Below are 18,076 nucleotides of genomic sequence, written 5' to 3' on the forward strand. Positions count from 1 at the left end.
GAACTAAAGAGCCTCTTGATAAGGGTGAAAGAGGAGAGTTAAAAAGTTGGCTTAAACATTCCAAACATTCCAAAAACTAAGATCATTCCATCCAGTCCCATCACTTCATGAAAAATAAAAGGGGAAAAAGTGGAAGCAGTGATAGATTTTATTTTCTTGGGCTCCAAAATCACTGCAGATGGTGACTGCAGCCATGAAATTAAAAGACCTCTGTTTCTTGAAAGGAAAGCTATGATAAAAAGCAAAGATCTGCTGACAAAGATCTATATAATCAAAACTATGGCTTTTCCAGTAGTCTTGTACCAATGTGAGTGTTGGACCATGAATGAGGCTGAGCACCAAAGAATTGATGCTTTTGAACTGAGGTGCTGGAGAAGACTCTTGAGGGTCTCTTGGACTGCAAGGAGATAAACCAGTCAATTCTAAAGGACATCAACCCTGGAGATTCATTGAAAGGATTGATGCTGAAGCTGAAGCTCTAGTACTTTGGCTACCTGATGCAACGAATTGACTCATTGAAAAAGACTCTGATGCTGAGAAAGATTGAAGGCAAAAGGAGAAGAGGGCAGCAGAGGATGAGATGGGTTAGATAGCATCACCAACTCAATGGATATGAATATGAGCAAACTCCAGGAGATAGTGAAGGACAAGGAAGCCTGGTGTGAGGCAGCCATGGGATTGCAGAGTCGGACATGACTGAGCAACTGAACCACCACTTCCTTTTTTCAGGGATGGTAACCAAGGGCAACTTCCTTTATGTTTGTGATCATGAAGGCTCACAAAAAAGTGATGTCAGTATCTTGAGTATGATTAGTAGGAAAAACAAGTATTCTTTAATGTCATTAATATCAATGGGCTTCCCAGGTGGCACAGTGGTAAAGAATCTGCCTCCTAACACATGAGATGCAAGAGTTGCTGGTTCGGTCCCTGGGTCAGGAAGATCCCCTGGAATAGGAAATGGCAACCCATTCCAATATTCTTGCCTGGGAAATTCCATGGACAGAGGAGCCTGGCGAGATACAGTCTGTGGGGTTGCAAAGAGTTGGATGCGACTGAGCATACACACCTTGGAACTAAACTTAGAGGTTACCCTTCCAAAGGGAACATAACACAAGGAGGATCTCCAAGTTTCCCCAGACTATTATAAAAAATGATTCCTGTTGTGGCAGGGGGCCATACAAAGTCAACTGGACACCTTATCTCCTGAGAATCAATGTCTGACTCATCCAAAGTGCAATGGCTGTCGAAGTGGCAGATGGGGAACAAGTACGGCTGGGTAGGGAACAGTGCAGGTTGCCGACCGGAAGTCGGGAGGAGAGAATTCCCAGATGGCGCATTGGTAAAGAATCTGCCTGCCAATGCAGGAGGTGCAAGAGATGCCGGTTCGATCCCTGGGTTGGGAAGATCCACTGGAGTAGGACATGGCAACCCACTCCAGTATTCTTGCCAGGAAAATCCCAAGGACAGATAATACTTCTGGGCTACAGTCAATGGAGTTTGCAAAGAGACATGACTAAGCACACACTCAGAGTGGGAATACATCCCAGAGATGGAAAAGGCATGCTTTCTAGGCCCAGCAGAGCTCCACTGGCCCTTTGAGGATTCGTGGTCAGAGGATTACAGATCAGGTGGGTAGATTTTGGTTCTAATGAGACTAAGATGGTGGCCCCTGAGTCAGTAAACCTCGAGCTGTTTTCAGATCAAGGACTATGTACTAAGCCATGTCAGCTGGCTTGGGTGATGACCCACATACACCCTTGATGGGAAAGGGGCCCAAGACAGACGATGAGCACAAATCCATTTCTGCCAAAGCCCTCTCCTTGGTACACCAAGAACAGAGGATAGTAGACACTCTCTTGACTGCTTCCACTTGGCTGACACGACAGTCTAACACCCTCCACTCCTGGCAGGACAAAGGCCTGAAGCTGGCAGGTTACTCCCAGCACACCCAAGCCCTTCAGTTCCTACCGACCTGAATCATGTTGGCCAAGATTTCAACGTGTTTGCTTCCAACCCTGCTTGTGTCCATTGTTCTTGGTTGTTTCAAGTGCATAATTCAATTAAATATTTCCTAATCAGTGATGTATGACTGAGAAAAGAAAGTTGTGCTTTTCCTATGAAATCTATGTTGAGAGCTTCAAGGAACACTTAATACAAGGAAGTCACTAAAATATCACTGCTGAATTAGGTGTAGATGAAACACTGTGAAAGACAGTGAAAGCCATAAAAATCTGTAAGTTCTACACTTATGTAATTTAAAAAAATACCTATGTTCTTGATGTTCTTTAAAGAACTCTCACTGGGATAGGTTGGTTTGGTGGGATAAGGATGGCTTATCATTTAATTAAAATCAATAAGTACCTGTTTATCACTTGTTATAGTCACAGTTCTAGACAAGGCACTGTAGCTGATACAAAACAAATAAACAGTCCCTCTTTTTGAAAGATTATGGTAAAACTGGGGAGATAAGACTGATTCCTCAAAAGGAAGTAATGCAAGTTTAAATAAAATTACCTATTAAGTAGTGTGGAATATAATAGTGCTATAGAATTCCTATCTAGTGGCAAGAGTTGGACTGATTAGAGAAGGTCTCATAAAAGATAAGGTTTTGAGTTGAACCTTGAAGGACAGTTGGCATTCCAGTGATCATGAATCTGCCTACCAAGCAGGAGATATAGGTTTGATCCCTGGGCCGGGAAGATCCTCTGGATAAGGATTTCCCACTCAAGTATTCTTTGCTGGGAAATCTCATGCATAGAGGAGCCTGGCAGGCTATAGTCCAGGAAGTCACAAAGAGTTGGACATGACTTAGCAACTAAATAACAACAAAGACAAAATTGAAGGATAGTGAAGATTTATACATTCGGGTTGGGGAGGAGGTAATGTCCTTAGAGAGAGAAAAGAAGCAATTGCATCCACAACACAATAATAAATGGTTATAAAAATGGCAATAATTTTTCAAACTAAATATAGAGTGGCCACATTTAAAAAATTAACAGAAGAGTTAGAATATAAAGTTGATTAATCTCGAGGTGGGGGAGAGAGTGAGAGAGAAAGACAAAAAAAGGTAAAATGAGAAGGTCAAGCTAGGTCTAATATTGAACTGAAAAGAACATTAGAAAGAGAAAATGGAAAAAATGAAATGGAGGAAATTACAAAATAAATAATTCAAGAAAGTTTTTTGGAACTATAGGATGTGAGTCTTCATAATGAAAAGGCTTATCAAGTACCAAGCAAAATGATTGAAGAACCATGACAAGGCATATACTCATGGCAGAAAAGGGATAAAGATAAGACTTAAGGCTCCCTGGAGAAATAAAACTGGCCAAAGGATGTGTTCAGTCGCTCAGTTGTGTCTGACTCTTTGAGATCCCATGGACTGTAGCCCACTAAGGCTCTTCTGTCCATGGAATTTTCTAGGCAAGAATACTGGAGTGGGTTGCCATTTCCTTCTCCAGGGGATCTTCCAGAGCCAGGGATAGAACCAGCATCTCTTGCGTCTCCTGCATTGGCAGGCGGATTCTTTACCACTGTGCCTTCTGGAAGCCCATATGCCTGAAATTAATACAACAGGCCAGAATACTGGAGTGGGGAGCTGTTCCCATCTCCAGGGGATCTTCCCAACCCAGGGATCGAACCCAGGTCTCCCACATCGAAGGTGAATTCTTTGCTAGCTGAGCCACAAGGGAAGCCCAAGAATACTGGAGTGGGTAGCCTTCCCGATCCAGGAATTGAACCGGGGTCTCCTGCACTAAAGGAGGATTCTTTACCAACTGACCTATCAGTGAAGCCCTGGGGCTAAAGGATAGGAAATCATAATAGCATCAGACATCTCAACAATAAAAACAGAAGCCAGGCAATTAACAATTTTTCAAGGAAAATATTTTTCAAGTCAGAATTCTAAAATCAGCCAACCATCCATCCATCCATCAAATGTGAGAGTGAAACAGGCATATCCTCAGTTAGCCAGTGTGTGAAACATGGTCTGGCAAGCTACAGGAGGATGGGTTACACTAAAATCAGGGTGTAAACCAAGCAAGAGGAAGACAGGGCAGCAGGGGACAGACTCCTGTCCCCACGGGCAGGACTAACACTGGCCCACGATGGCAGACCAGGGAGCCACAGACGCGCTGGGAGGCGAGGCTCCTGATTAAACCAGCACAGGGAACATGTTGACAGGTTTCTGAGGTGGTGGAACATTTTGAAAAAATAGCAAGCATTAATGGAAATCAAGGTAAAGGCAACAAAAAGAGGCAAATGCTGCTGGCAGGAGAAACAGGAGCCCCTGGTAAAAGGAGACAGTCGATGAGTTAAATTTGCCCACTTATAATTAGCCAAAAACTGGGATAGCATTACGAGAGAACAACTCAGGTGAAGAGGGGATGGGGTCTAATGGAAATCAATGCATCTAGCTGTCACAAATATCCATAAGAACTGGGAGTGACTGAGAGTGAGGAGGTGTGGGGCAGGAGTTGCTATTTTTATGATAATTCTTTTACTGTTATTTTGCTTTTCCAAGGTATTTACCCGTATTAAGTTACTAAAAACTAAAAACTGTTTAAAAACACATGAGATGTTGCTGTGGCTGAAGCTGCCACGAAGAGTCCCCTGAGACAGCTTTGAGGGGTGCAGTTTGAAAACCATAGATAGAGAGGAAACCTACCCTATTCTTTGACTGAACTCAGAAAATTAAGAGCTCCCAAAGAGTGCTGGACGAGGATGGGTACTCCTCTACCATCAGGGACGAGATCCTCATGGATGATGGAAAGCCTGGTTGAAGGTAGGGCACACGTATCACCTTCGAGAAGGAAGGGAACCAGAATCCCAGCATCATCTCAGCTGACGTCATCTCTGTCATAACGGAGAAACCGCATCCTTGCTCCCACAGGCAGAACGAGAACCTCGTCTTTTTGTGATCTCCATCTCCTTGAGCAAGGCTCTGACCCACTGCTCCGTGGAGGTGAAGACCCTAGATGACTGTCTGCCCAACATCCCAACCAGTAACACTGTCCACGCCAGGACTGCAAGAAGGTGCCAGGTAAGGGGATGTTGTTGCCAGAGAGCCCCATCAAGAAGGGGGATGTCTTCATTTTCTGCACCAGCCACTCCCCTACCTGTCTCACACCCCAGCAGAAGGAGATGCTGCGCCAGGCATTGCTGACATGACTCTGGTGGGCTGGGGCCCAGAGCAGGAGAGGTGAAGGCTAGCTGGGCTTGACGCACCCCTCCCCCGAGCCTCAGGGTGTGCAGAGGAGCCAGCCCACTGCACAGACAGGACATGAAGATGGGATGGCATGGGACTTTTAAACTGACACAATGAAGTTTTTGTTGTTGTCAGTCGCTAAGTCATGCTCCACTCTGCAACCCCACGACTGTAGCACGCCAGGCCTCCCTGTCCCTTCGTATTTAAGGAAGTAAAGTTTTTTTTTTTTCTTTAAAAAAAAAAGATGCTGTAACTCAGACAGATTAAGTGATGCTCTCAGGTTCAAGTTTGATTGAACTGCAACCTGGACTCACCCTCAGTGAACACTCCCAATGATCCCCTTTCTCTTCTGGATCCTTTCCATCACCATTAAACCTGTCTAAGCCTCACCAAGCTTAATATTAACAAAATGCTCCCCCCCCACCAAAGCAAGAGCGAGCATCTCGTCAACCCCTTTCCCTCTCTCCAGCCCTCTTTCAGAGCCAAGCTTTCAGAAGAGTCATGGAACTCATGTCCCCCATGACCACCTCTCTCACCCTCAACTCACCCTAATCCAATGTCTGCTCCCACCACTCACCCAAACCCCTAGATCGGTTAGAGAGACCTTCTGTTGCTAAATCCAATAGGCACTTTCAGGTCTTCCTCTTACTCTTGGAAACTATCACTGACTGTTCCTCCCTGAAACACCCTTTTTGGCTTCCAACTCAGCAAGCTCCTCTGAGCTCCCTCCCACCTCTCCACACCCTCCCAAGGCTTCCTTGCTTTCTTCCAGGGTTCTCTTCTAGTCCACTCTCTTATTACCCTGCAAACAATGACTGAGGCAATCTCATCTACTATCAAGGTTTCAAAGGCCAGCCAGTCAGTGTCTAGTGAAGAAACTTCTCCAATCTGGTACCATTGGCATCCTGGACACCAGACACTGAATATTCAGCCTTTCCTAATGAATGCCCCATTTTTCCCCTCAATGCTCAATCACCACAGTCAGTTCAGTTCAGTCGCTCAGTCATGTATGACTCTTTACGATCCCATGGATTGCAGCACGCCAGACTGCCCTGTATATCACCAGCTCCCGGAGTTTGCTCAAACTCATGTCTATCGCGTCAGTGATGCCATCCAACCATCTCATCCTCTGTCATCCCCTTCTTCTCCTGCCTTCAATCTTTCCCGGCATCAAGGTCTTTTCAAATGAGTTGGTTCTTCACATCAGGTGGCCCAAGTATTGGAGTTTTAGCTTCAGCATCAGTCCTTCCAAAGAATATTCAGGACTGATTTCCTTTAGGATGGACTGGTTGGATCTCCTTGAAGTCCAAGGGACTCTCAAGAATCTTCTCCAACACCAATTCAAAAACATCAATTCTTCGGCGCTCTGTTTTCTTTATAGTCCAACTCTCTCATCCATACATGACCACTGGGAAAACCATAGCTTTGACTAGACGGACCTTTGTCGGCAAAGTAATGTCTCTGCTTTTTAATATGCTGTCTAGGTTGGTCAGAGCTTTTCTTCCAAGGAGCAAGCATCTTTTAATTTCATGACTGCAGTCACCATCTGCAGTGATTTTTGGATCCCCCCAAAAATAAATTCTGTCACTGTGTCCATTGTTTCCCCATCTGTTTGCCATGAAGTGATGGGACCAGATGCCATGATCTTAATTTTCTGAATGTTGAGTTTTAAGCCAACTTTTTCACTCTCCTCTCTCACTTTCATCACGAGGCTTTTCAGTTCTTCTTAGCTTTCTGCCATAAGGGTGGTGTCATCTGCATATCTGAGGTTATTGATATTTCTCCTGGCAATCTTGATTCCAGCTTGTGCTTCATCCAGTCCAGCATTTCGCATAATGTACTCTTCATATAAGTTAAATAAGCAGGGTGACAATATACAGCCTTGACATACTCCTTTCCTGGTTTGGAACCCATGTGTTGTTCCATGTTCAATTCTAACTGTTGCTTCCTGACCTGCATAGAGATTTCTCAGGAGGTAGGTCAGGTGGTCTGGTATCCCCATCTCTCTAAAAATTTTCCACAGTTTATTGTGATCCACATAGTCAAAAGCTTTGGTGTAGTCAATAAAGCAAAAGTAGATGTTTTTCTGGTTGGCAATTTGATCTCTTGTTCCTCTGCCTTTTCTAAATCCAGTTTGAACATCCGGAAGTTCTTGCTCCACATACTGTTAAAACCTAGCTTGGAAAATTTTGAGCATTACTTTGCTAGCTTGTGAGATGAGTGCAATTGTACAGTAGTTTGATCATTCTTTGGCATTGCCTTTCTTTGAGATTGGAATGAAAACTGACCTTTTCCAGTCCTGTGGCCACTGCTGAGTTTTCCAAATTTGTTGGCATACTGAGTGCAGCACTTTCACAGCATCATCTTTCAGGATTTGAAATAGCTCAACTGGAATTCCATCCCCTCCACTAGCTTTGTTCATAGTGATGCTTCCTAAGGCCCACTTGACTTCCCATTCCAGGATGTCTGGTTCTAGGTAAGTGATCACACCATCCTGGGTATCTAGGTCATGAAGATCTTTTTTGTATAGTTCTTCTGTGTATTCTTGCCACCACTTCTTAATATCTTCTGCTTTTGTTAGGTCCATACCATTTCTGTCCTTTATTGTGCTCATTTTTGCATGAAATGTTCCCTTGGTATCTCTAACATTCTTGAAGAGATCGCTAGTCTTTCCCATTCTATTGTTTTCATCTATTTATTTGCACTGATCACTGAAGAAGGCTTTCTTATCTCTCTTTGCTATTCTTTGGAACTCTGCATTCAAATGGGCATATCTTTTCTTTTCTCCTGTGCCTTTCACTTCTCTTCTTTTCTCAGCTATTTGTAAGGCCTTCTCAGACAACCATTTTGCCTTTTTGCATTTCCTTTTTTGGGGGATGGTCTTGAACACTGCCTCCTGTACAATGTCATGAACCTCTGTCCATAGTTCTTCAGGCACTCTTATCAGATCTAATCCCTTGAATCTGTCTGTCACTTCCACTGTATAATCACCATAAGGTTCCACACTTGCTAGCCACTTGGGAATCGCTCTTAACATCTCCTTTTCCCCTTTCACATCTAATTCATCACCAAGGTTTATTTCGCTTAAGTTTCTTATTGTTGTGACCACACTTGCCTCTGTTCCTCCTCAACTGGACCACGGCTGCTGGGAGCTTCTCTTCACAGTTGCCTCTCCTCCAGTTCAACCCATTCCATCCATACTCCATGCTACAACCAGAGAGAGACCCTTCTTTTCCCTCACTTTTATTTAGGATGAGGGCCGAGCTCCCCACTCCTGAACTGGCCTCTGCCCACCCCATAGCTTTGCCCATCACTTCTCCTTTGCTACTCGGAATTCAAGCCACTTTGAACTCCTTTCGGTCACTTGGCTTCGACGCTCTTTATTCTGCTCTGGGTGTCATTGGATTCTCTATTCCCTCGAAATACTCTTCCTCCTTCTTTAGGTGGTTTCTTTCCAACCACTGGGTATCAGCTTATACACTCTCTTCAATGAAGTGCCTGACACATGCTCCCAATGACCTGGAAGCCTCATCATAGGTGTAGGATCTTTTATTGTAACTGCTTATTTAATCACCTGACTTCTTCACTAGAATGTAAGATCCATGTGGTCATTATATTTCTGCTTCATTTTATATCCCTAGAACTTAGCCCATAACATGTGTAAATAAATTTTTTTTAACACAATGAATGTGCTTATTCCTTTCTGGAGGACCACTGGTTTTCAAGCATTGATGCACACACCATCAGTCTTAGAAATCTCAGGGATCTTTTAAAAATACAAATTGCTTGGATTCATCTCTAAACATATGCAATCATACTGTTCCTCGAGGGGCCTAGGATTCAGTAGAGAGTGGTGCAGTTTATATAGGGTTACATTCCTGGCAGCATTCCATAATGCAAAATGTATATTTCTTGATGCATTTTCCCACAGTAGCACTGTGCTTCTGTTTGCAACTCATGTTAACACTGTCACCTGGCATTTATAGTTTCCTGTCCCCTCTGAGTTGAAACTGTGATTCTTGTTTAACTTTTAAAATCTCAAGGGAGTCACATTATTTGAAATTTTATGCATAAATGAAAGATTAGTCATACCTGTATTGTGTTTCTGCAAATTTGCATTAAAATGAGACTGTGCTGTATTTTTATTAAAAATTTCCAAATGATTTTCAGGTGCAGCTAAGTTTGGATCCCAAAGTTCATGCTGTCTCTCTCTCTCTCTCCCTCCTGTGCTTGCTTTATTTCTTTAAAAAAATAAAAAATCATGGTAAAATCCAGATAACAAAAGTTACCATCTTAACCATTTCCCCTCTTTTTTCCACATATGCTGACTTATTGAATTTTGATCACATCTTATGCATTAGATTCTTTAAAAAAGTATTTATTTGGCTGCAGCAGGTCCTAGCTGCAGCATGTGGGATCGAGTTCCTTGAATAGGGACTGACCCCGAGTCCCCTGCATTGTGAGTGTGAAGTCTTAGCCAAGACCATCAGGGAACTTCCCCATCTTAACTATGTTTAATTATTTAGTTCAGTGGTTAAAAATATTCACATTGTTAGCTAACCAGTCTTTGTACTCTAAATGACAACTACTCATTTCGGTCTCCTACAGCTTCTGGCAACTGCCATTTACTTTCTGTCTCTATGAACTCCCTATTGTATTAATAGGTACCTCAAATAAGGGGGATCACACAGTATTTGTCCTTCTGTAACCGGCTTATTTCACTCAGCATAATGCCCTCAAGGGTCATCCATGTTGTGGCATGTGTCAAAATTTCCTTTCATTTAAGGCTGAATAATATTTCTTTGTGTAAAAAAAAATATTCCTTTGTGTGTATATATCACATGCTGTTTATCCATTCATGTATTGATGGACACTTTGGTTGCTTTCACCTCTTGGCTATTGTAAATAGTGCTGCTATGGACATCGATATACAAATACCTCTTTGAGACCCTGACTTCAATCCTTTTTCACATATACCCCAAAGTGGTATATAACCCAGAAGTTGGACTATAAAGAAGTCTGTGTGTCAAAGAATTGATGCTTTTGAATTGTGGTGCTGGTGAAGACTCTTGAGAGCTCTGTGGACAGCAAGGAGGTCAAACCAGTCAATTCTAAAGAAAACCCACCCTGAATACTCATTGGAAGGGCTGATGCTGAAGTTCAGGCTCAAGTTCCAATATTTTGCCCACATGATGTGAAGAGCCAACTCGTTGGAAAAGACCCTGATGCCGGGAAAGATTGAGGCAAAAGGAGAAGGGGGCAGCAGGGGATGAGATGGTTGTAAAACATCACTAACTCAGTGGACATGAATTTGAGCAAACTCCAGGAGATAGTGAAAGACAGGGAAGCCTGGTGTGCTGCAGTCCACGGGATCACAAAAAGTCAGACACAATTTAGTGACTGAACAAAAACAACAATTCAGGAGTAGAATTACTGGATACTATAATTCTACTTTTTTTCTTTTTGAGGAATTATCACACTGTTTTGCCTAGTGGTCATATCATTTTACATTCCACCAAAAGTGCACAAGGGTTCCATTTTTTTCACATCCTTGTCGACACTAGTTATTTTCTGTTTTAAAATATTTAATATATTATTAAATATTTTATTAAATAAAGTATTAAATATTAAATTATACATAATAAATTAAATATATTATTTAATATTTAATGTTTAAATATTTAGTTATTATAATGGATACAAGGTGATACCTCATTGTGCTTCTGATTTGCATTTCCATCATAATTAGTGATGTTGAGCATCTGTTCATAAGCTTGTTTGCTATTTACGTATCATCTTTGGAGAATGTCTATTCAAGTCCTTTACCCATTTTTTCATTGTTTATTTTTGTTGTTTAGTTGTAGGAGTTCATATATTCTGGATATTAACCCCTTGTCAGGTAAATGATTTGCAATTTTTTTCCATTACATAGATTGCTTTTTCATTCTGTTGATTGTGTCCTTTGATGCAAAAGAATGTTAAATTTCAACGCCATCCAAATTTTACTTTTGTTGCCTGTGTTTTCAGTGTCATACCAAGAAATCATACCAAGAAATCATTTCCAAATATAACGCCAAAGAAAGCCCCTGTGCTTTCTTCGAAGAGTTTTATAGAGCTACCTCTTGGAAATTTTAATTCATTTTGAATTAATTTTTGTATAAGGTATAAAGTTAGGATCTAACTTCTTTCTTTTGCATGTCAATATTCAGCTTTCCTAGCATTATTTGTAGAAAAGACTGTCCTTTTCCCATTGGATGGTCTTGGCACCTGTGTAAACATTGTGGGCCATATATGTGAGGGTTTATTTCTGGGTTCCCTATTCTATTCCGGAGGTGTGTATGTCTATCTTCATGCCAGTACCACATTTTAAGCCAATTTTACCAACTATGCTTTATAAGTTTGGTAATCAGGAAGTGTGCCAATCTTGTTCTCCTTGTTCAAGATTGTTTTGGCTATTTTGTATCCCTTGAGATTCCCTATAAATTTTAGGGTAGATTTTATTATTTCTGAGGAAACATACTGTTGGGATTTTGATCAGGAGTGCATTAAATTTGTAGATAGCTTTGGGCATCAGTGATATCTTATCAATATTAAGTCTTCCATCCATGAATACTGGATGTCTTTCCATCTGTTTCTGTCCTTTAACACTTTTTTCTGGTATATTTTGTAGTTTTCCACATGTAACTCTTTCACCTCCTTAGTTATGTTTACTCCCAAATACCTTATTCTTTTTGACAATGTTGTAAATAAAATATTTTACTTTTTTCTTTTTTAGAAAAACCTTTTAAAGTATATAACATATATTTAAGTGCACAAAAAGTAAAACATACAGTTTAACTTTTATAAAGTAAAACACATGTTACACCATCTCTACCAAGACAGAGAATATATGCCCACACCCCAGAAGCTTCCCCTGAGCCTTCTCCTACTCATTATCTACCCCCTTAAATGTTATACAATCAGTATGGAGAGTTCTATCTCCACATTTATTTTTTTCATCTAATAAAGTTGGAACCATACATTATGTACTCTTTAGTGTCTGGTTTCTTTTACTCAATTATCATGTCTGAGAGATCATATCCATATTGTTGTAAGTACCAGTAATTCACTTGCTATGTAGCATCTAACTTTAAGAATGTACCACTATTTATTCATCCTATAGTTGAGACATTGAGTGGTATGGATTATGAGCAATGTTGCTATGAACGTTTACATATATTTGGTGCACATTTATATGCATTTATGTTGGATATATATCACAGAGTGGAAATGAAGTTTCCGAGGATATCTATATACTTATATATAGATACACTCTTCCCAGATGACGCTAGTGGTAAAGAATCCACTTGTAAATGGAGGAGACATAAGAGATGTGGTTTGATCTCTGGGTGGGAAGATCCCCTGGAGAAGGGCACGGCAACCCACTTCAGTGTTCTTGCCTGGAGAATCCCATGGACAAAGAAGCCAGGCAGGCTACAGTCCACAGGGTTGCAAAGAGTCAGACAAGACTGAAGAGACTTAACATACACACACATAGATACACACACACATACGAATAATGGTTTTCAAAAGTAGTTGTGCCAGTTTATACTCAAATGAATCTTTAAATCAAGACTTTATATACATTTAATATAATTAGTGCTCCATTTAGGTTTAATTCTGTCATCTTACTATTTTCCATTAAAAGCATAGTGATGTGTTATGTCTGGGAGGACACGCAGGACACCCCCAGCTGATACCAGGCAGAGATCCCCCACATTGAGTGCAGTGTGGTGCCAGGGGGATGCAGCTCAGTGCCAGGGCAGGGAGCTCAGGACATAGCTTAGATCCCTAGGAGTAAATCCAGTGTCGAGCGCTAGGAAGAAGACTACCGCTTTTCTTCTTGGATCTGTCTATACTGAGAGGCTCTGGTGTGCTTTTGTGCTTGTGGCTCAAATCTCTGTACTAGGTTCTTTCTTATCAGGGTCATTGGAATAATTCCACCAGACAGTGTTTTTGATCCCGACCATCCCTGTTCACCCCCGCTCCCCTTGTGGTTCAGCTGGTAAAGAATTCACCTGCAATTTAAGAGTCAGACTGAGTTGACTTTCACTTCACTTCACTTCATCCCTGTCCACAGTCTGAACTTAAATAAGCTTGCATTCATGTTAATATATATTGATGGTAATAAAATATGTTATCCAATTTCAGGGAAATACACACATGCACATAATAGAAGATAAAAAATATACAGATTTAGGTAGGTCAATAGATTGGAGAAGGCAATGGTACACCACTCCAGTACTCTTGCCTGGAAAATCCCATGCACAGAGGAGCCTGGTAGGCTGCAGTCCATGGGGTCGCTAAGAGTCGGACATGACTGAGCGACTTCACTTTCACTTTTCACTTTCATGCATTGGAGAAGGAAACGGCAACCCTGTTCTTGCCTGGAGAATCCCAGGGACGGGGGAGCCTGGTGGGCTGCCATCTATGGGGTTGCATGGGGTCGGACACGACTGAAGCGACTTAGCAGCAGCAGCAGCAGCAGGTCAATAGATTAAAAAAGAGAGAATGACTAATGTATGAAATAAAAATTATAATTAAACAAAATGACTAATTTGGACTTGCTTTCTGCTGCAAATACAAACTATACTTACTGAAAATAAAAATCATGATTGGAAATATAGGCATGGCAAAATTAGAACCATAACCACAGCTATACCCTTTGATCTCCTTCCTTTCATAGGTCTTAAGGCCTGTTAACATAAAATATCATTTAATGGGACCTCCCTGGTGATTCAGTGGTTAAGACTCTACGCTTCCATCACAGGTGGCATGGGTTCGATCCCTGGTCAGGGAACTAAAATCCCACATGCCACACAGCATGGCAAAAAAAGGAAAAGAGAAAATGTCATTTAAGTACATTTGGATACACAAAAGAAAGTTAAATATGTGGGTTCTGGCTCAGAAGACAGTAAAAGGAATAAGAAAATTGGAAACTAGGTTTGAAAAATCAAACTGGTAAATCAGTAGTGCAGTAATAGGGGGTTTGGGGAAGGCAGAGGCACAGAGACACAGGATAAATTTCCAACAGACCGAGATAATCCTTCAGATCCTCCCCTGAGAAATGTGTGTACATAGGTGTGATTACTGTGTCACGCCAGCCCATATCGGGCTTTTTAACTGATGACATCTCCTAAGAATGTTCCCTTGATGTTACATGGCTTTCTACTTACTGAACTATTTTTTGTTTCACCTCTGTACTTCTGGGTTAGTGTTATTCCACATGGATACCTGCATGGATATTTTGCTATATTCTGCACAGATTTAAGGCTGATGAATTATATTGTGAGAGTTTCAGCTATCCCCCCATTATTGGACACTATATTACACCTGTTTTCACCTATTATAATAAAAAGGTGACAAATACCTTCCTTCTTACAGTTTTCAATACATTTTAGAAAATTTTCCTGAAAAATAACTACATTCATAATAGAATGTGAGCAGGTTTAATGATGACCCAAGTGTTAGCTTAAAATTCTCTACCAACTCCCATGATTAGGGCATAGCTGGATCATAAAGAAAACAGGTGCCATGGAGAGAATGAGGTTACAACCACTGGCGGGGGTGGGGGGGGAGATGAATTTGGATGCTCATTTCACATCCAAGGGGTGGTTCTTTAGACTTCAGCACATACTGAAGGTCTTTATTGAAAGATCGATGGCAGAACAGCTAAGATGCACAGCATATTCACAGAGCCCTGTGTCACTCGGCATCTTGATTCAGACTTTCAATGAGCAGATAAAAACTGGCTGTAAAAGACATTCAATCCAGCAATAGGAGGGGAGTTGGACTTCATAAACTTGAATGCTTTTCAACTTAAAGATTCTGAGATTAGAAGATAAAACCTTTCGAGGACTTCCCTGGTGGTTAAGTGCTTAAGACTCCACCGTATAGTGCAAAGAGTATGGCTCAATCCCTGGTTGGGAAGCTAAGATCCCACATGTGTGTGTGTGTTAGTCCCTCAGTCACAGCCGACTCTTTGCGACCCCATGGACAGTAGCCCACTGCTGAGTTTTCCACATTTGCTGGCATATTGAGTGCAGCTCTTTCACAGCATCATCTGATAGGATTTGAAACAGCTCAACTGGAATTCCATCACTTCCACTAGCTTTGTTCATAGTGATGCTTCCTAAGGCCCACTTCACTTCGCATTCCAGGGTGTCTGGCTCTAGGTGAGTGATTATACCATCATGATTATCTGGGTCATGAATATCTTTTTTGTATAGTTCTTCTGTGTACTCTTGCCACCTCTTTTTAATATCTTCTGCTTCTGTTAGGTCCATACCATTTCTGTCCTTTATTGTGCTCATCTTTGCATAGAATATTCCCTTGGTATCTCTAATTTTCAAATCCTAAAATGTGATGCTATGAAAGTGCTGCACTCAATATGCCAGCAAATTTGGAAAACTCAGCAGTGGCCACAGGACTAGAAAAGGTCAGTTTTCATTCCAGTCCCAAAGAAAGGCAATGCCAAAGAATGCTCAAACTACCATACAATTGCACTCATCTCACAAGCTAGCAAAATGCTCAAATTCTCCAAGCCAGGCTTCAACAGTACATGAACCGTGAACTTCCAGACATTCAAGCTGGGTTTAGAAGGGGAGAGGAACTAGAGATGAAATTCCCAACATCCGTTGGATCATCAAAAGAGTAAGAGAATTCCAGAAAAACATCTACTTCTGTTTTATTAACTACACCAAAGCCTTTGACTGTGTGGATCACAACGAACTGTGGAAAATTCTTAAATAGATGGGAATACCAGACCACCTGACCTGCCTCTTGAGAAATCTGTATGCAGGTCAAGAAGCAGCAGTTAGACCTGCGCATGGAACAACAGACTGGTTCCAAATAGGAGAAGGAGTACGTCAAGGCTGTATACTGTCACCCTGCTTATTTAACTTATATGAAGAGTACATTATGCGAAATGCTGGACTGGATGAAGCACAAGCTGGAATCAAGATTGCCGGGAGAAATATCAATAACTTCAGATATGCAGTTGACAGCACTCTTATGGCAGAAAGCAAGGAAGAACTAAAGAACCTCTTCATGAAAGTGAAAGAGGAGAAGTGAAAAAGTTGGCTTAAAACTCAACATTCAGAAAACTAAGATCATGGCATCCAGTCCCATCACTTCATGGCAAATAGATGGAGAAACAGTGGAAATAGTGACAGACTTTATTTTTTGGGGCTCCAAAATCACTGCAGATGGTGACTTCAACCATGAAATTAAAAGATGCTTGCTCCTTGGAAGAAAAGTTATGACCAACCTAGAAAGCATATTAAAAATCAGAGACATTACTTTGTCAATAAAGGTCCATCTAGTCAAGGCTATGGTTTTTTCAGTGGTCATGTATGGATGTGAGAGCTGGACTATAAAGAAAGCTGGGTGCCAAAGAATTGATGCTTTTGAACTGTGGTGTTGGAGAAGACTCGAGAGTCCCTTGGGCTGCAAGGAGATCCAACCTGTCCATCCTAAAGGAAATCAGTCCTGAATATTCATTGGAAGGACTGATGTTGAAGCTGAAACTCCAATACTTGGGCCACCTGATGCGAAGAACTGACCCATTGAAAAAGACCCTGAAGCTGGGAAAGATTGAAGGTAGGAGGAGAAGGGGACGACAGAGGATAAAATGGCTGGATGGCATCACCGACTCGATGGACATGAGTTTGAGTAAACTCTGGGAGTTGGTGATGGACAGGGAGGCCTGTCGTGTTGCAGTCAATGGGATCACAGAGTCAGACACAACTGAGTGACTGAACTGAATTGAACTAGACTGTAGCCCGCCTGGCTCCTCGGTCCATGGGATTCTCCAGGCAAGAATACTGGAGTGGGCTGCCATTCCCTTCTCCAGGGGGTCTTCCTGAACCCAGGGATGGAACCAGGTCTCCTGTATCACAGGCAGGTTCTTTACCATCTGACCCCTCATGCCACAGGGTAACTAAGCCGGCTGCCATAACAAAGATCCGCATCCTATAACTAAGGCAAAACACAGCTGGGTCTTAGTTATTATTTAAGTAAGTAAGTAAATAAACATTTAAAGAAGAAAGAAAGTAAAACCTTTCTACCAGGCAAACATCAGAGTAGCATCCACTACAAGTCATGAACTACTGGGTATATGTTTATTTCCCACCCCCCACTCCCCACTTTTTGTTTGCATTTGCCTTCACTTAGAGCTTTAAGCTGACAGAGGCAGCAAAGACCATTTAACCAAACTTATGAATTAGGCTTTAGTTTATTTTGAAAATTTTAAGACATCTTTGGGGAAGTTTCAAGTAAAATGGGTTTTACTATGAGCCACTATGGCTCATAAGTAGGTTAAAATGTGTTTGCATTTCCCAGGAGTGTGTTTTAATGTTACACATTCCACAGCAGATCCAGGCTTAGCCAAATATCCTTAGAATCAATTTATAAAGATTTGTTTAAACAATTTAAAAGATTAACTTTTGTAGCACAACAAAAATACTGAATTATTATTTTGGTTTTCTACACTGTAGGTTTTCTGAGCAACTAGGACAGTGCTCTGTTAGCTGTAAGTCCAGAAATTGAGTCTGTCTATAATTGCATGCATCTGTATCTATCTATATATCATCTATCTGTCTATCTACAAATCTATCATCTATCTTGCTATTGATCTGTTCCTAAAACACATGCCTGAGACAGTCAGAGGCAGAAAAAAATAGGTCTTCCATGATGTTAGTGGTGAGGACTCTTGGAAAGGGTCAGAGAGAAATGAAGGGCATTCATTGTGTACAAAGAATTCTGTTCTCCGAGATCTTCCCCCAGGAATGAACCAGCCTTAACCATGTCTTGGAGAGGGAACATTTAGGAAGC

General features: G+C 41.5%; 1 protein-coding gene and 1 pseudogene across 2 annotated transcripts in view; one reads left to right on the forward strand and one right to left on the reverse strand.

The window, feature by feature from the left end:
* Positions 1-18,076, reverse strand: part of SLC35F3 (solute carrier family 35 member F3) — a 430,537-nt gene that overhangs the window by 22,237 nt on the left and 390,224 nt on the right. The window lies entirely within an intron of this gene.
* Positions 1,256-5,166, forward strand: LOC136159008 (dnaJ homolog subfamily B member 13 pseudogene; annotated as a pseudogene).

The sequence above is a fragment of the Muntiacus reevesi genome, chromosome 2 (assembly GCF_963930625.1).
Source record: "Muntiacus reevesi chromosome 2, mMunRee1.1, whole genome shotgun sequence".
NCBI classification, from domain to species: domain Eukaryota; kingdom Metazoa; phylum Chordata; class Mammalia; order Artiodactyla; family Cervidae; genus Muntiacus; species Muntiacus reevesi.